Genomic DNA, 19,715 nt, shown 5'->3' with positions numbered 1-19,715 from the left:
TAGGCACTTTGCAAAAAACACCTCTGTTTTCTGTCAAAAAATGGGATGTGTCCACATTGTGTTTTGGGGCATTTCCTGTCGCGGGCGCTCGGGCTACCCACACAAGTGAGGTAGCATTTTTATCAGGAGACTTGGAGGAACGCTGGGTGGAAGGAAATTGGTGGCTCCCCTCAGATTCCAGAACTTTATGTCACTGAAATGTGAGGAAAACTTGTTTTTTTAGCCAAATTTTGAGGTTTGCCAAGGATTCTGGGCAACAGAACCTGGTCAGAGCCTGACAAGTCACCCCATCTTGGATTCCCCTAGGTCGCTCGTTTTCAAAAATGCACAGGTTTGGTATGTTTCCCTAGCTGCCAGCTGAGCTAGAGGCCAAAATCTACAGGTAGGCACTTTGCAAAAAACACCTCTGTTTCCTGTCAAAAAATGGGATGTGTGCACGTTGTGTTTTGGGGCATTTCCTGCCGTGGGCGCTAGGCATGCCCACACAAGTGAAGTATCATTTTTATCGGGAGACTTGGGGGAGCGCTGGGTGGAAGGAAATTTGTGGCTCTTCTCAGATTCCAGAACTTTCTGTCGCCAAAATGTGAGGAAAATGTGTTTTTTTTAGCCAAATTTTGAGGTTTGCAAAGGATTCTGGGTAACAGAAGCTGGTCAGAGCCCCACAAGTCACCCCATCTTGGTTTCCCATCGGTCTCTAGTTTAAAAAAATGCACAGGTTTGGTATGTTTCCCTAGGTGCCGGCTGAGCTAGAGGCCAAAATCTACAGGTAGGCAATTTGCAAAAAAACACCTCTGTTTTCTATAAAAAAATGGGATGTGTCCACGTTGCGTTTTGGGGCATTTCCTGTCGCAGGCGCTCGGCCTACCCACACAAGTGAGGTATCATTTTTAGCAGGAGACTTGGGGGAACGCTGGGTGGAAGGAAATTTGTGGCTCTTCTCAGATTCCAGAACTTTCTGTCACCAAAATGTGAGGAAAACGTGTTTTTTTAGCCAAATTTTGAGGTTTGCAAAGGATTCTGGGTAACAGAAACTGGTCAGAGCCCCACAAGTCACCCCATCTTGGATTCCCATCGGTCTCTAGTTTTAAAAAATGCACAGGTTTGGTAGGTTTCCCTAGGTGCAGGCTGAGCTAGAGGCCAAAACCTACAGGTAGGCACTTTGCAAAAAACACCTCTGTTTTCTGTCAAAAAATGGGATGTGTCCACGTTGCGTTTTGGGGCATTTCCTGTCGCGGGCGCTAGCCCTACCCACAGAAGTGAGGTATAATTTTTATCGACAGACTTGGGGGAACACTGGGTGGAAGGAAATTTGTGGCTCCTCTCAGATTCCAGAACTTTCTGTCACTGAAATGTGAGGAAAACGTGTTTTTTTAGCCACATTTTGAGGTTTGAAAAGGATTCTGGGTAACAGAACCTGGTCAGAGCCCCACAAGTCACCCCATCTTTGATTCCCCTTGGTCTCTAGTTTTAAAAAATGCACAGGTTTGGTAGGTTTCCCTAGGTGCCGGCTGAGCTAGAGGCCAAAATCTACAGGTAGGCACATTGCAAAAAACACCTCTGTTTTCTGTCAAAAAATGGGATGTATCACCGTTGCGTCTTGGGGCATTTCCTGTCGCGGGCGCTAGGCCTACCCACACAAGTGAGGTATCATTTTTATCGGGAGACTTGAAGGAACGCTAAGTGGAAGGGAATTTGTGTCTCTTCTCATTTTCCAGAACTTTCTGTCACCAAACTGTGAGGAAAACTTGTTTTTTTAGCCATATTTTGAGGTTTGCAAAGGATTCTGGGTAACAGAACCTGGTCAGAGCCCCACAAGTCACCCCATCTTGGATTCCCCTAGGTCTCTAGTTTTCAAAAATGCACAGGTTTGGTAGGTTTCCCTAGGTGCCGGCTGAGCTAGAGGCCAAAATCTACAGGTAGGCACATTGCAAAAAACACCTCTGTTTTCTGTCAAAAAATGGGATGTATCACCGTTGCGTCTTGGGGCATTTCCTGTCGCGGGCGCTAGGCCTACCCACACAAGTGAGGTATCATTTTTATCGGGAGACTTGAAGGAACGCTAAGTGGAAGGGAATTTGTGTCTCTTCTCATTTTCCAGAACTTTCTGTCACCAAAATGTGAGGAAAACTTGTTTTTTTAGCCATATTTTGAGGTTTGCAAAGGATTCTGGGTAACAGAACCTGGTCAGAGCCCCACAAGTCACCCCATCTTGGATTCCCCTAGGTCTCTAGTTTTCAAAAATGCAAAGGTCTGGTAGGTTTCCCTAGGTGCTGGCTGAGCTAGAGGCCAAAATCTACAGGTAGGCACTTTGCAAAAAACACCTCTGTTTTCTGTCAAAAAATGGGATGTGTCCACGTTGTGTTTTGGGGCATTTCCTGTCGCGGGCGCTCGGGCTACCCACACAAGTGAGGTAGCATTTTTATCAGGAGACTTGGAGGAACGCTCGGTGGAAGGAAATTTGTGGCTCCCCTCAGATTCCAGAACTTTATGTCACTGAAATGTGAGGAAAACTTGTTTTTTTAGCCAAATTTTGAGGTTTGCCAAGGATTCTGGGCAACAGAACCTGGTCAGAGCCCGACAAGTCACCCCATCTTGGATTCCCCTAGGTCTCTCGTTTTCAAAAATGCACAGGTTTGGTATGTTTCCCTAGCTGCCTGCTGAGCTAGAGGCCAAAATCTACAGGTAGGCACTTTGCAAAAAACACCTCTGTTTCCTGTCAAAAAATGGGATGTGTGCACGTTGTGTTTTGGGGCATTTCCTGCCGTGGGCGCTAGGCATGCCCACACAAGTGAAGTATCATTTTTATCGGGAGACTTGGGGGAGCGCTGGGTGGAAGGAAATTTGTGGCTCTTCTCAGATTCCAGAACTTTCTGTCACCAAAATGTGAGGAAAATGTGTTTTTTTAGCCAAATTTTGAGGTTTGCAAAGGATTCTGGGTAACAGAAGCTGGTCAGAGCCCCACAAGTCACCCCATCTTGGTTTCCCATCGGTCTCTAGTTTTAAAAAATGCACAGGTTTGGTAGGTTTCCCTAGGTGCAGGCTGAGCTAGAGGCCAAAATCTACAAGTAGGCACTTTGCAAAAACACCTCTGTTTTCTGTCAAAAAATGGGATGTGTCCACGTTGTGTTTTGGGGCATTTCCTGTTGCGGACTCTCGGGCTACCCACACAAGTGTGGTAGCATTTTTATCGGGAGACTTGGAAGAACGGTGGGTGGAAGGAAATGTGTGGCTCCTCCCAGATTCCAGAACTTTCTGTCACCGAAATGTGAGGAAAACATGTTTTTTTAGCCAAATTTTGAGGTTTGCAACGGATTCTGGGTAACAGAACCTGATCAGAGCCCCACAAGTCACCCCATCTTTGATTCCCCTCGGTCTCTATGTTTTCAAAAATGCACAGGTTTGGTAGCTTTCCCCTGGTGCCGGCTGAGCTAGAGGCCAAAATCTACAGGTAGGCACTTTGAAAAAAAACACCTCTGTTTTCTGTCAAAAAATGGGATGTGTCCACGTTGCGTTTTGGGGCATTTCCTGTCGTGGGCGCTAGGCCTACCCACAGAAGTGAGGTATCATTTTTATCGGGAGACTTGGGGGAAAGCTTGGTGGAAGGAAATTTGTGGCTCTTCTCAGATTCCAGAACTTTCTGTCACCAAAATGTGAGGAAAATGTGTTTTTTTAGCCAAGTTTTGAGGTTTTCAAAGGATTCTGGGTAACAGAAGCTGGTCAGAGCCCCACAAGTCACCCCATCCTGGATTCCCATCGGTCTCTAGTTTAAAAAAATGCACAGGTTTGGTAGGTTTCCCTAGGTGCAGGCTGAGCTAGAGGGCAAAATCTACAAGTAGGCACTTTGCAAAAACACCTCTGTTTTCTGTCAAAAAATGGGATGTGTCCACGTTGTGTTTTGGGGCATTTCCTGTCGCGGGCGCTCGGGCTACCCACACAAGTGAGGTAGCATTTTTATCGGGAGACTTGGAGGAACGCTGGGTGGAAGGAAATTTGTGGCTTCCCTCAGATTCCAGAACTTTATGTCACTGAAATGTGAGGAAAACTTGTTTTTTAGCCAAATTTTGAGGTTTGCCAAGGATTCTGGGCAACAGAACCTGGTCAGAGCCCGACAAGTCACCCCATCTTGGATTCCCGTAGGTCTCTCGTTTTAAAAAATGCACAGGTTTGGTATGTTTCCCTAGCTGCCAGCTGAGCTAGAGGCCAAAATCTACAGGTAGGCACTTTGCAAAAAACACCTCTGTTTCCTGTCCAAAAATGGGATGTGTGCACGTTGTGTTTTGGGGCATTTCCTGCTGTGGGCGCTAGGCATGCCCACACAAGTGAGGTATAATTTTTATCGGGAGACTTGGGGGAGCGCTGGGTGGAAGGAAATTTGTGGCTCTTCTCAGATTCCAGAACTTTCTGTCACCAAAATGTGAGGAAAATGTGTTTTTTTAGCCAAATTTTGAGGTTTGCAAAGGATTCTGGGTAACAGAAGCTGGTCAGAGCCCCACAAGTCACCCCATCTTGGATTCCCATCGGTCTCTAGTTTTAAAAAATGCACAGGTTTGGTAGGTTTCCCTAGGTGCTGGCTGAGCTAGAGGCCAAAACCTACAGGTAGGCACTTTGCAAAAAACACCCCTGTTTTCTGTCAAAAAATGGGATGTGTCCACGTTGCGTTTTGGGGCATTTCCTGTCGCGGGCGCTAGGCCTACCCACAGAAGTGAGGTATCATTTTTATCGAGAGACTTGGGGGAACACTGGGTGGAAGGAAATTTGTGGCTCCTCTCAGATTCCAGAACTTTCTGTCACTGAAATGTGAGGAAAACGTGTTTTTTTAGCCACATTTTGAGGTTTGAAAAGGATTCTGGGTAACAGAACCTGGTCAGAGCCCCACAAGTCACCCCATCTTTGATTCCCCTTGGTCTCTAGTTTTAAAAAATGCACAGGTTTGGTAGGTTTCCCTAGGTGCCGGCTGAGCTAGAGGCCAAAATCTACAGGTAGGCACATTGCAAAAAACACCTCTGTTTTCTGTCAAAAAATGGGATGTATCACCGTTGCGTCTTGGGGCATTTCCTGTCGCGGGCGCTAGGCCTACCCACACAAGTGAGGTATCATTTGTATCGGGAGACTTGAAGGAACGCTAAGTGGAAGGGAATTTGTGTCTCTTCTCATTTTCCAGAACTTTCTGTCACCAAAATGTGAGGAAAACTTGTTTTTTTAGCCATATTTTGAGGTTTGCAAAGGATTCTGGGTAACAGAACCTGGTCAGAGCCCCACAAGTCACCCCATCGTGGATTCCCCTAGGTCTCTAGTTTTCAAAAATGCAAAGGTCTGGTAGGTTTCCCTAGGTGCTGGCTGAACTAGAGGCCAAAATCTACAGGTAGGCACTTTGCAAAAAACACCTCTGTTTTCTGTCAAAAAATGGGATGTGTCCACGTTGTGTTTTGGGGCATTTCCTGTCGCGGGCGCTCGGGCTACCCACACAAGTGAGGTAGCATTTTTATCAGGAGACTTGGAGGAACGCTGGGTGGAAGGAAATTGGTGGCTCCCCTCAGATTCCAGAACTTTATGTCACTGAAATGTGAGGAAAACTTGTTTTTTTAGCCAAATTTTGAGGTTTGCCAAGGATTCTGGGCAACAGAACCTGGTCAGAGCCTGACAAGTCACCCCATCTTGGATTCCCCTAGGTCGCTCGTTTTCAAAAATGCACAGGTTTGGTATGTTTCCCTAGCTGCCAGCTGAGCTAGAGGCCAAAATCTACAGGTAGGCACTTTGCAAAAAACACCTCTGTTTCCTGTCAAAAAATGGGATGTGTGCACGTTGTGTTTTGGGGCATTTCCTGCCGTGGGCGCTAGGCATGCCCACACAAGTGAAGTATCATTTTTATCGGGAGACTTGGGGGAGCGCTGGGTGGAAGGAAATTTGTGGCTCTTCTCAGATTCCAGAACTTTCTGTCGCCAAAATGTGAGGAAAATGTGTTTTTTTAGCCAAATTTTGAGGTTTGCAAAGGATTCTGGGTAACAGAAGCTGGTCAGAGCCCCACAAGTCACCCCATCTTGGTTTCCCATCGGTCTCTAGTTTAAAAAAATGCACAGGTTTGGTATGTTTCCCTAGGTGCCGGCTGAGCTAGAGGCCAAAATCTACAGGTAGGCAATTTGCAAAAAAACACCTCTGTTTTCTATAAAAAAATGGGATGTGTCCACGTTGCGTTTTGGGGCATTTCCTGTCGCAGGCGCTCGGCCTACCCACACAAGTGAGGTATCATTTTTAGCAGGAGACTTGGGGGAACGCTGGGTGGAAGGAAATTTGTGGCTCTTCTCAGATTCCAGAACTTTCTGTCACCAAAATGTGAGGAAAACGTGTTTTTTTAGCCAAATTTTGAGGTTTGCAAAGGATTCTGGGTAACAGAAACTGGTCAGAGCCCCACAAGTCACCCCATCTTGGATTCCCATCGGTCTCTAGTTTTAAAAAATGCACAGGTTTGGTAGGTTTCCCTAGGTGCAGGCTGAGCTAGAGGCCAAAACCTACAGGTAGGCACTTTGCAAAAAACACCTCTGTTTTCTGTCAAAAAATGGGATGTGTCCACGTTGCGTTTTGGGGCATTTCCTGTCGCGGGCGCTAGCCCTACCCACAGAAGTGAGGTATAATTTTTATCGACAGACTTGGGGGAACACTGGGTGGAAGGAAATTTGTGGCTCCTCTCAGATTCCAGAACTTTCTGTCACTGAAATGTGAGGAAAACGTGTTTTTTTAGCCACATTTTGAGGTTTGAAAAGGATTCTGGGTAACAGAACCTGGTCAGAGCCCCACAAGTCACCCCATCTTTGATTCCCCTTGGTCTCTAGTTTTAAAAAATGCACAGGTTTGGTAGGTTTCCCTAGGTGCCGGCTGAGCTAGAGGCCAAAATCTACAGGTAGGCACATTGCAAAAAACACCTCTGTTTTCTGTCAAAAAATGGGATGTATCACCGTTGCGTCTTGGGGCATTTCCTGTCGCGGGCGCTAGGCCTACCCACACAAGTGAGGTATCATTTTTATCGGGAGACTTGAAGGAACGCTAAGTGGAAGGGAATTTGTGTCTCTTCTCATTTTCCAGAACTTTCTGTCACCAAACTGTGAGGAAAACTTGTTTTTTTAGCCATATTTTGAGGTTTGCAAAGGATTCTGGGTAACAGAACCTGGTCAGAGCCCCACAAGTCACCCCATCTTGGATTCCCCTAGGTCTCTAGTTTTCAAAAATGCACAGGTTTGGTAGGTTTCCCTAGGTGCCGGCTGAGCTAGAGGCCAAAATCTACAGGTAGGCACATTGCAAAAAACACCTCTGTTTTCTGTCAAAAAATGGGATGTATCACCGTTGCGTCTTGGGGCATTTCCTGTCGCGGGCGCTAGGCCTACCCACACAAGTGAGGTATCATTTTTATCGGGAGACTTGAAGGAACGCTAAGTGGAAGGGAATTTGTGTCTCTTCTCATTTTCCAGAACTTTCTGTCACCAAAATGTGAGGAAAACTTGTTTTTTTAGCCATATTTTGAGGTTTGCAAAGGATTCTGGGTAACAGAACCTGGTCAGAGCCCCACAAGTCACCCCATCTTGGATTCCCCTAGGTCTCTAGTTTTCAAAAATGCAAAGGTCTGGTAGGTTTCCCTAGGTGCTGGCTGAGCTAGAGGCCAAAATCTACAGGTAGGCACTTTGCAAAAAACACCTCTGTTTTCTGTCAAAAAATGGGATGTGTCCACGTTGTGTTTTGGGGCATTTCCTGTCGCGGGCGCTCGGGCTACCCACACAAGTGAGGTAGCATTTTTATCAGGAGACTTGGAGGAACGCTGGGTGGAAGGAAATTTGTGGCTCCCCTCAGATTCCAGAACTTTATGTCACTGAAATGTGAGGAAAACTTGTTTTTTTAGCCAAATTTTGAGGTTTGCCAAGGATTCTGGGCAACAGAACCTGGTCAGAGCCCGACAAGTCACCCCATCTTGGATTCCCCTAGGTCTCTCGTTTTCAAAAATGCACAGGTTTGGTATGTTTCCCTAGCTGCCTGCTGAGCTAGAGGCCAAAATCTACAGGTAGGCACTTTGCAAAAAACACCTCTGTTTCCTGTCAAAAAATGGGATGTGTGCACGTTGTGTTTTGGGGCATTTCCTGCCGTGGGCGCTAGGCATGCCCACACAAGTGAAGTATCATTTTTATCGGGAGACTTGGGGGAGCGCTGGGTGGAAGGAAATTTGTGGCTCTTCTCAGATTCCAGAACTTTCTGTCACCAAAATGTGAGGAAAATGTGTTTTTTTAGCCAAATTTTGAGGTTTGCAAAGGATTCTGGGTAACAGAAGCTGGTCAGAGCCCCACAAGTCACCCCATCTTGGTTTCCCATCGGTCTCTAGTTTTAAAAAATGCACAGGTTTGGTAGGTTTCCCTAGGTGCAGGCTGAGCTAGAGGCCAAAATCTACAAGTAGGCACTTTGCAAAAACACCTCTGTTTTCTGTCAAAAAATGGGATGTGTCCACGTTGTGTTTTGGGGCATTTCCTGTTGCGGACTCTCGGGCTACCCACACAAGTGTGGTAGCATTTTTATCGGGAGACTTGGAAGAACGGTGGGTGGAAGGAAATGTGTGGCTCCTCCCAGATTCCAGAACTTTCTGTCACCGAAATGTGAGGAAAACATGTTTTTTTAGCCAAATTTTGAGGTTTGCAACGGATTCTGGGTAACAGAACCTGATCAGAGCCCCACAAGTCACCCCATCTTTGATTCCCCTCGGTCTCTATGTTTTCAAAAATGCACAGGTTTGGTAGCTTTCCCCTGGTGCCGGCTGAGCTAGAGGCCAAAATCTACAGGTAGGCACATTGAAAAAAAACACCTCTGTTTTCTGTCAAAAAATGGGATGTGTCCACGTTGCGTTTTGGGGCATTTCCTGTCGTGGGCGCTAGGCCTACCCACAGAAGTGAGGTATCATTTTTATCGGGAGACTTGGGGGAAAGCTTGGTGGAAGGAAATTTGTGGCTCTTCTCAGATTCCAGAACTTTCTGTCACCAAAATGTGAGGAAAATGTGTTTTTTTAGCCAAGTTTTGAGGTTTGCAAAGGATTCTGGGTAACAGAAGCTGGTCAGAGCCCCACAAGTCACCCCATCCTGGATTCCCATCGGTCTCTAGTTTAAAAAAATGCACAGGTTTGGTAGGTTTCCCTAGGTGCAGGCTGAGCTAGAGGCCAAAATCTACAAGTAGGCACTTTGCAAAAACACCTCTGTTTTCTGTCAAAAAATGGGATGTGTCCACGTTGTGTTTTGGGGCATTTCCTGTCGCGGGCGCTCGGGCTACCCACACAAGTGAGGTAGCATTTTTATCGGGAGACTTGGAGGAACGCTGGGTGGAAGGAAATTTGTGGCTTCCCTCAGATTCCAGAACTTTATGTCACTGAAATGTGAGGAAAACTTGTTTTTTAGCCAAATTTTGAGGTTTGCCAAGGATTCTGGGCAACAGAACCTGGTCAGAGCCCGACAAGTCACCCCATCTTGGATTCCCGTAGGTCTCTCGTTTTAAAAAATGCACAGGTTTGGTATGTTTCCCTAGCTGCCAGCTGAGCTAGAGGCCAAAATCTACAGGTAGGCACTTTGCAAAAAACACCTCTGTTTCCTGTCCAAAAATGGGATGTGTGCACGTTGTGTTTTGGGGCATTTCCTGCTGTGGGCGCTAGGCATGCCCACACAAGTGAGGTATAATTTTTATCGGGAGACTTGGGGGAGCGCTGGGTGGAAGGAAATTTGTGGCTCTTCTCAGATTCCAGAACTTTCTGTCACCAAAATGTGAGGAAAATGTGTTTTTTTAGCCAAATTTTGAGGTTTGCAAAGGATTCTGGGTAACAGAAGCTGGTCAGAGCCCCACAAGTCACCCCATCTTGGATTCCCATCGGTCTCTAGTTTTAAAAAATGCACAGGTTTGGTAGGTTTCCCTAGGTGCTGGCTGAGCTAGAGGCCAAAACCTACAGGTAGGCACTTTGCAAAAAACACCTCTGTTTTCTGTCAAAAAATGGGATGTGTCCACGTTGCGTTTTGGGGCATTTCCTGTCGCGGGCGCTAGGCCTACCCACAGAAGTGAGGTATCATTTTTATCGAGAGACTTGGGGGAACACTGGGTGGAAGGAAATTTGTGGCTCCTCTCAGATTCCAGAACTTTCTGTCACTGAAATGTGAGGAAAACGTGTTTTTTTAGCCACATTTTGAGGTTTGAAAAGGATTCTGGGTAACAGAACCTGGTCAGAGCCCCACAAGTCACCCCATCTTTGATTCCCCTTGGTCTCTAGTTTTAAAAAATGCACAGGTTTGGTAGGTTTCCCTAGGTGCCGGCTGAGCTAGAGGCCAAAATCTACAGGTAGGCACATTGCAAAAAACACCTCTGTTTTCTGTCAAAAAATGGGATGTATCACCGTTGCGTCTTGGGGCATTTCCTGTCGCGGGCGCTAGGCCTACCCACACAAGTGAGGTATCATTTTTATCGGGAGACTTGAAGGAACGCTAAGTGGAAGGGAATTTGTGTCTCTTCTCATTTTCCAGAACTTTCTGTCACCAAAATGTGAGGAAAACTTGTTTTTTTAGCCATATTTTGAGGTTTGCAAAGGATTCTGGGTAACAGAACCTGGTCAGAGCCCCACAAGTCACCCCATCGTGGATTCCCCTAGGTCTCTAGTTTTCAAAAATGCAAAGGTCTGGTAGGTTTCCCTAGGTGCTGGCTGAACTAGAGGCCAAAATCTACAGGTAGGCACTTTGCAAAAAACACCTCTGTTTTCTGTCAAAAAATGGGATGTGTCCACGTTGTGTTTTGGGGCATTTCCTGTCGCGGGCGCTCGGGCTACCCACACAAGTGAGGTAGCATTTTTATCAGGAGACTTGGAGGAACGGTGGGTGGAAGGAAATTGGTGGCTCCCCTCAGATTCCAGAACTTTATGTCACTGAAATGTGAGGAAAACTTGTTTTTTTAGCCAAATTTTGAGGTTTGCCAAGGATTCTGGGCAACAGAACCTGGTCAGAGCCCGACAAGTCACCCCATCTTGGATTCCCCTAGGTCTCTCGTTTTCAAAAATGCACAGGTTTGGTATGTTTCCCTAGCTGCCAGCTGAGCTAGAGGCCAAAATCTACAGGTAGGCACTTTGCAAAAAACACCTCTGTTTCCTGTCAAAAAATGGGATGTGTGCACGTTGTGTTTTGGGGCATTTCCTGCCGTGGGCGCTAGGCATGCCCACACAAGTGAAGTATCATTTTTATCGGGAGACTTGGGGGAGCGCTGGGTGGAAGGAAATTTGTGGCTCTTCTCAGATTCCAGAACTTTCTGTCACCAAAATGTGAGGAAAATGTGTTTTTTTAGCCAAATTTTGAGGTTTGCAAAGGATTCTGGGTAACAGAAGCTGGTCAGAGCCCCACAAGTCACCCCATCTTGGTTTCCCATCGGTCTCTAGTTTAAAAAAATGCACAGGTTTGGTATGTTTCCCTAGGTGCCGGCTGAGCTAGAGGCCAAAATCTACAGGTAGGCAATTTGCAAAAAAACACCTCTGTTTTCTATCAAAAAATGGGATGTGTCCACGTTGCGTTTTGGGGCATTTCCTGTCGCAGGCGCTCGGCCTACCCACACAAGTGAGGTATCATTTTTAGCGGGAGACTTGGGGGAACGCTGGGTGGAAGGAAATTTGTGGCTCTTCTCAGATTCCAGAACTTTCTGTCACCAAAATGTGAGGAAAACGTGTTTTTTTAGCCAAATTTTGAGGTTTGCAAAGGATTCTGGGTAACAGAAGCTGGTCAGAGCCCCACAAGTCACCCCATCTTGGATTCCCATCGGTCTCTAGTTTTAAAAAATGCACAGGTTTGGTAGGTTTCCCTAGGTGCAGGCTGAGCTAGAGGCCAAAACCTACAGGTAGGCACTTTGCAAAAAACACCTCTGTTTTCTGTCAAAAAATGGGATGTGTCCACGTTGCGTTTTGGGGCATTTCCTGTCGCGGGCGCTAGGCCTACCCACAGAAGTGAGGTATCATTTTTATCGAGAGACTTGGGGGAACACTGGGTGGAAGGAAATTTGTGGCTCCTCTCAGATTCCAGAACTTTCTGTCACTGAAATGTGAGGAAAACGTGTTTTTTTAGCCACATTTTGAGGTTTGAAAAGGATTCTGGGTAACAGAACCTGGTCAGAGCCCCACAAGTCACCCCATCTTTGATTCCCCTTGGTCTCTAGTTTTAAAAAATGCACAGGTTTGGTAGGTTTCCCTAGGTGCCGGCTGAGCTAGAGGCCAAAATCTACAGGTAGGCACATTGCAAAAAACACCTCTGTTTTCTGTCAAAAAATGGGATGTATCACCGTTGCGTCTTGGGGCATTTCCTGTCGCGGGCGCTAGGCCTACCCACACAAGTGAGGTATCATTTTTATCGGGAGACTTGAAGGAACGCTAAGTGGAAGGGAATTTGTGTCTCTTCTCATTTTCCAGAACTTTCTGTCACCAAAATGTGAGGAAAACTTGTTTTTTTAGCCATATTTTGAGGTTTGCAAAGGATTCTGGGTAACAGAACCTGGTCAGAGCCCCACAAGTCACCCCATCTTGGATTCCCCTAGGTCTCTAGTTTTCAAAAATGCAAAGGTCTGGTAGGTTTCCCTAGGTGCTGGCTGAGCTAGAGGCCAAAATCTACAGGTAGGCACTTTGCAAAAAACACCTCTGTTTTCTGTCAAAAAATGGGATGTGTCCACGTTGTGTTTTGGGGCATTTCCTGTCGCGGGCGCTCGGGCTACCCACACAAGTGAGGTAGCATTTTTATCAGGAGACTTGGAGGAACGCTGGGTGGAAGGAAATTTGTGGCTCCCCTCAGATTCCAGAACTTTATGTCACTGAAATGTGAGGAAAACTTGTTTTTTTAGCCAAATTTTGAGGTTTGCCAAGGATTCTGGGCAACAGAACCTGGTCAGAGCCCGACAAGTCACCCCATCTTGGATTCCCCTAGGTCTCTCGTTTTAAAAAATGCACAGGTTTGGTATGTTTCCCTAGCTGCCTGCTGAGCTAGAGGCCAAAATCTACAGGTAGGCACTTTGCAAAAAACACCTCTGTTTCCTGTCAAAAAATGGGATGTGTGCACGTTGTGTTTTGGGGCATTTCCTGCCGTGGGCGCTAGGCATGCCCACACAAGTGAAGTATCATTTTTATCGGGAGACTTGGGGGAGCGCTGGGTGGAAGGAAATTTGTGGCTCTTCTCAGATTCCAGAACTTTCTGTCACCAAAATGTGAGGAAAATGTGTTTTTTTAGCCAAATTTTGAGGTTTGCAAAGGATTCTGGGTAACAGAAGCTGGTCAGAGCCCCACAAGTCACCCCATCTTGGTTTCCCATCGGTCTCTAGTTTTAAAAAATGCACAGGTTTGGTAGGTTTCCCTAGGTGCAGGCTGAGCTAGAGGCCAAAATCTACATGTAGGCACTTTGCAAAAACACCTCTGTTTTCTGTCAAAAAATGGGATGTGTCCACGTTGTGTTTTGGGGCATTTCCTGTTGAGGGCTCTCGGGCTACCCACACAAGTGTGGTAGCATTTTTATCGGGAGACTTGGAAGAACGGTGGGTGGAAGGAAATGTGTGGCTCCTCCCAGATTCCAGAACTTTCTGTCACCGAAATGTGAGGAAAACATGTTTTTTTAGCCAAATTTTGAGGTTTGCAACGGATTCTGGGTAACAGAACCTGATCAGAGCCCCACAAGTCACCCCATCTTTGATTCCCCTCGGTCTCTATGTTTTCAAAAATGCACAGGTTTGGTAGCTTTCCCCTGGTGCCGGCTGAGCTAGAGGCCAAAATCTACAGGTAGGCACTTTGCAAAAAAACACCTCTGTTTTCTGTCAAAAAATGGGATGTGTCCACGTTGCGTTTTGGGGCATTTCCTGTCGTGGGCGCTAGGCCTACCCACAGAAGTGAGGTATCATTTTTATCGGGAGACTTGGGGGAAAGCTTGGTGGAAGGAAATTTGTGGCTCTTCTCAGATTCCTGAACTTTCTGTCACCGAAATGTGAGGAAAACATGTTTTTTTAGTCAAATTTTGAGGTTTGCAACGGATTCTGGGTAACAGAACCTGATCAGAGCCCCACAAGTCACCCCATCTTTGATTCCCCTCGGTCTCTATGTTTTCAAAAATGCACAGGTTTGGTAGCTTTCCCCTGGTGCCGGCTGAGCTAGAGGCCAAAACCTACAGGTAGGCACTTTGCAAAAAACACCTCTGTTTTCTGTCAAAAAATGGGATGTGTCCACGTTGCGTTTTGGGGCATTTCCTGTCGCGGGCGCTAGGCCTACCCACAGAAGTGAGGTATCATTTTTATCGACAGACTTGGGGGAACACTGGGTGGAAGGAAATTTGTGGCTCCTCTCAGATTCCAGAACTTTCTGTCACTGAAATGTGAGGAAAACGTGTTTTTTTAGCCACATTTTGAGGTTTGAAAATGATTCTGGGTAACAGAACCTGGTCAGAGCCCCACAAGTCACCCCATCTTTGATTCCCCTTGGTCTCTAGTTTTAAAAAATGCACAGGTTTGGTAGGTTTCCCTAGGTGCCGGCTGAGCTAGAGGCCAAAATCTACAGGTAGGCACATTGCAAAAAACACCTCTGTTTTCTGTCAAAAAATGGGATGTATCACCGTTGCGTCTTGGGGCATTTCCTGTCGCGGGCGCTAGGCCTACCCACACAAGTGAGGTATCATTTTTATCGGGAGACTTGAAGGAACGCTAAGTGGAAGGGAATTTGTGTCTCTTCTCATTTTCCAGAACTTTCTGTCACCAAAATGTGAGGAAAACTTGTTTTTTTAGCCATATTTTGAGGTTTGCAAAGGATTCTGGGTAACAGAACCTGGTCAGAGCCCCACAAGTCACCCCATCTTGGATTCCCCTAGGTCTCTAGTTTTCAAAAATGCAAAGGTCTGGTAGGTTTCCCTAGGTGCTGGCTGAGCTAGAGGCCAAAATCTACAGGTAGGCACTTTGCAAAAAACACCTCTGTTTTCTGTCAAAAAATGGGATGTGTCCACGTTGTGTTTTGGGGCATTTCCTGTCGCGGGCGCTCGGGCTACCCACACAAGTGAGGTAGCATTTTTATCAGGAGACTTGGAGGAACGCTGGGTGGAAGGAAATTTGTGGCTCCCCTCAGATTCCAGAACTTTATGTCACTGAAATGTGAGGAAAACTTGTTTTTTTAGCCAAATTTTGAGGTTTGCCAAGGATTCTGGGCAACAGAACCTGGTCAGAGCCCGACAAGTCACCCCATCTTGGATTCCCCTAGGTCTCTCGTTTTCAAAAATGCACAGGTTTGGTATGTTTCCCTAGCTGCCTGCTGAGCTAGAGGCCAAAATCTACAGGTAGGCACTTTGCAAAAAACACCTCTGTTTCCTGTCAAAAAATGGGATGTGTGCACGTTGTGTTTTGGGGCATTTCCTGCCGTGGGCGCTAGGCATGCCCACACAAGTGAAGTATCATTTTTATCGGGAGACTTGGGGGAGCGCTGGGTGGAAGGAAATTTGTGGCTCTTCTCAGATTCCAGAACTTTCTGTCACCAAAATGTGAGGAAAATGTGTTTTTTTAGCCAAAATTTGAGGTTTGCAAAGGATTCTGGGTAACAGAAGCTGATCAGAGCCCCACAAGTCACCCCATCTTGGTTTCCCATCGGTCTCTAGTTTTAAAAAATGCACAGGTTTGGTAGGTTTCCCTAGGTGCAGGCTGAGCTAGAGGCCAAAATCTACAAGTAGGCACTTTGCAAAAACACCTCTGTTTTCTGTCAAAAAATGGGATGTGTCCACGTTGTGTTTTGGGGCATTTCCTGTTGCGGGCTCTCGGGCTACCCACACAAGTGTGGTAGCATTTTTATCGGGAGACTTGGAAGAACGGTGGGTGGAAGGAAATGTGTGGCTCCTCCCAGATTCCAGAACTTTCTGTCACCGAAATGTGAGGAAAACATGTTTTTTTAGCCAAATTTTGAGGTTTGCAACGGATTCTGGGTAACAGAACCTGATCAGAGCCCCACAAGTCACCCCATCTTTGATTCCCCTCGGTCTCTATGTTTTCAAAAATGCACAGGTTTGGTAGCTTTCCCCTGGTGCCGGCTGAGCTAGAGGCCAAAATCTACAGGTAGGCACTTTGCAAAAAAACACCTCTGTTTTCTGTCAAAAAATGGGATGTGTCCACGTTGCGTTTTGGGGCATTTCCTGTCGTGGGCGCTAGGCCTACCCACAGAAGTGAGGTATCATTTTTATCGGGAGACTTGGGGGAAAGCTTGGTGGAAGGAAATTTGTGGCTCTTCTCAGATTCCAGAACTTTCTGTCACCAAAATGTGAGGAAAATGTGTTTTTTTAGCCAAGTTTTGAGGTTTGCAAAGGATTCTGGGTAACAGAAGCTGGTCAGAGCCCCACAAGTCATCCCATCCTGGATTCCCATCGGTCTCTAGTTTAAAAATATGCACAGGTTTGGTAGGTTTCCCTAGGTGCAGGCTGAGCTAGAGGCCAAAATCTACAAGTAGGCACTTTGCAAAAACACCTCTGTTTTCTGTCAAAAAATGGGATGTGTCCACGTTGTGTTTTGGGGCATTTCCTGTCGCGGGCGCTCGGGCTACCCACACAAGTGAGGTAGCATTTTTACCGGGAGACTTGGAGGAACGCTGGGTGGAAGGAAATTTGTGGCTCCCCTCAGATTCCAGAACTTTATGTCACTGAAATGTGAGGAAAACTTGTTTTTTAGCCAAATTTTGAGGTTTGCCAAGGATTCTGGGCAACAGAACCTGGTCAGAGCCCGACAAGTCACCCCATCTTGGATTCCCGTAGGTCTCTCGTTTTCAAAAATGCACAGGTTTGGTATGTTTCCCTAGCTGCCAGCTGAGCTAGAGGCCAAAATCTACAGGTAGGCACTTTGCAAAAAACACCTCTGTTTCCTGTCCAAAAATGGGATGTGTGCACGTTGTGTTTTGGGGCATTTCCTGCTGTGGGCGCTAGGCATGCCCACACAAGTGAGGTATCATTTTTATCGGGAGACTTGGGGGAGCGCTGGGTGGAAGGAAATTTGTGGCTCTTCTCAGATTCCAGAACTTTCTGTCACCAAAATGTGAGGAAAATGTGTTTTTTTAGCCAAATTTTGAGGTTTGCAAAGGATTCTGGGTAACAGAAGCTGGTCAGAGCCCCACAAGTCACCCCATCTTGGATTCCCATCGGTCTCTAGTTTTAAAAAATGCACAGGTTTGGTAGGTTTCCCTAGGTGCAGGCTGAGCTAGAGGCCAAAATCTACAAGTAGGCACTTTGCAAAAACACCTCTGTTTTCTGTCAAAAAATGGGATGTGTCCACGTTGTGTTTTGGGGCATTTCCTGTCGCGGGCTCTCGGGCTACCCACACAAGTGTGGTAGCATTTTTATCGGGAGACTTGGAAGAACGGTGGGTGGAAGGAAATTTGTGGCTCCTCCCAGATTCCAGAACTTTCTGTCACCGAAATGTGAGGAAAACATGTTTTTTTAGCCAAATTTTGAGGTTTGCAACGGATTCTGGGTAACAGAACCTGATCAGAGCCCCACAAGTCACCCCATCTTTGATTCCCCTCGGTCTCTATGTTTTCAAAAATGCACAGGTTTGGTAGCTTTCCCCTGGTGCCGGCTGAGCTAGAGGCCAAAATCTACAGGTAGGCACTTTGCAAAAAAAACACCTCTGTTTTCTGTCAAAAAATGGGATGTGTCCACTTTGCGTTTTGGGGCATTTCCTGTCGCGGGCGCTAGGCCTACCCACAGAAGTGAGGTATCATTTTTATCGGGAGACTTGGGGGAACACTGGGTGGAAGGAAATTTGTGGCTCCTCTCAGATTCCAGAACTTTCTGTCACTGAAATGTGAGGAAAACATGTTTTTTTAGCCAAATTTTGAGGTTTGAAAAGGATTCTGGATAACAGAACCTGGTCAGAGCCCCACAAGTCACCCCATCTTTGATTCCCCTTGGTCTCTAGTTTTAAAAAATGCACAGGTTTGGTAGGTTTCCCTAGGTGCCGGCTGAGCTAGAGGCCAAAATCTACAGGTAGGCACTTTGCAAAAAACACCTCTGTTTCCTGTCAAAAAATGGGATGTGTCCACGTTGCGTCTTGGGGCATTTCCTGTCGCGGGCGCTAGGCCTACCCACACAAGTGAGGTATCATTTTTATCGGGAGACTTGAAGGAACGCTAAGTGGAAGGGAATTTGTGGTTCTTCTCATTTTCCAGAACTTTCTGTCACCAAAATGTGAGGAAAACTTGTTTTTTAGCCAAATTTTGAGGTTTGCTAAGGATTCTGGGTAATAGAACCTGGTCAGAGCCCCACAAGTCACCCCATCTTGAATTCCCCTAGGTCTCTAGTTTTCAAAAATGCACAGGTTTGGTAGGTTTCCCTAGGTGCTGGCTGAGCTAGAGGCCAAAATCTACAGGTAGGCACTTTGCAAAAAACACCTCTGTTTTCTATCAAAAAATGGGATGTGTCCACGTTGCGTTTTGGGGCATTTCCTGTCGCTGGCGCTAGGCCTACCCACACAAGTGAGGTATCATTTTTATCGGGAAACTTGGGGGAACGCTGGGTTGAAGGAAATTTGTGGCTCTTCTCAGATTCCAGAACTTTCTGTCACCAAAATGTGAGGAACATGTGTTTTTTTAGCCAAATTTTGAGGTTTGCAAAGGATTCTGGGTAACAGAAGCTGGTCAGAGCCCCACAAGTCACCCCATCTTGGTTTCCCATCGGTCTCTAGTTTTAAAAAATGCACAGGTTTGGTAGGTTTCCCTAGGTGCAGGCTGAGCTAGAGGCCAAAATCTACAAGTAGGCACTTTGCAAAAACACCTCTGTTTTCTGTCAAAAAATGGGATGTGTCCACGTTGTGTTTTGGGGCATTTCCTGTTGCGGGCTCTCGGGCTACCCACACAAGTGTGGTAGCATTTTTATCGGGAGACTTGGAAGAACGGTGGGTGGAAGGAAATGTGTGGCTCCTCCCAGATTCCAGAACTTTCTGTCACCGAAATGTGAGGAAAACATGTTTTTTTAGCCAAATTTTGAGGTTTGCAACGGATTCTGGGTAACAGAACCTGATCAGAGCCCCACAAGTCACCCCATCTTTGATTCCCCTCGGTCTCTATGTTTTCAAAAATGCACAGGTTTGGTAGCTTTCCCCTGGTGCCGGCTGAGCTAGAGGCCAAAATCTACAGGTAGGCACTTTGCAAAAAAACACCTCTGTTTTCTGTCAAAAAATGGGATGTGTCCACGTTGCGTTTTGGGGCATTTCCTGTCGTGGGCGCTAGGCCTACCCACAGAAGTGAGGTATCATTTTTATCGGGAGACTTGGGGGAAAGCTTGGTGGAAGGAAATTTGTGGCTCTTCTCAGATTCCAGAACTTTCTGTCACCAAAATGTGAGGAAAATGTGTTTTTTTAGCCAAGTTTTGAGGTTTGCAAAGGATTCTGGGTAACAGAAGCTGGTCAGAGCCCCACAAGTCATCCCATCCTGGATTCCCATCGGTCTCTAGTTTAAAAATATGCACAGGTTTGGTAGGTTTCCCTAGGTGCAGGCTGAGCTAGAGGCCAAAATCTACAAGTAGGCACTTTGCAAAAACACCTCTGTTTTCTGTCAAAAAATGGGATGTGTCCACGTTGTGTTTTGGGGCATTTCCTGTCGCGGGCGCTCGGGCTACCCACACAAGTGAGGTAGCATTTTTACCGGGAGACTTGGAGGAACGCTGGGTGGAAGGAAATTTGTGGCTCCCCTCAGATTC

Source organism: Pleurodeles waltl, chromosome 10 (genome assembly GCF_031143425.1).
Source record: "Pleurodeles waltl isolate 20211129_DDA chromosome 10, aPleWal1.hap1.20221129, whole genome shotgun sequence".
NCBI lineage: Eukaryota > Metazoa > Chordata > Amphibia > Caudata > Salamandridae > Pleurodeles > Pleurodeles waltl.
This window is presented reverse-complemented; position numbering follows the sequence as displayed.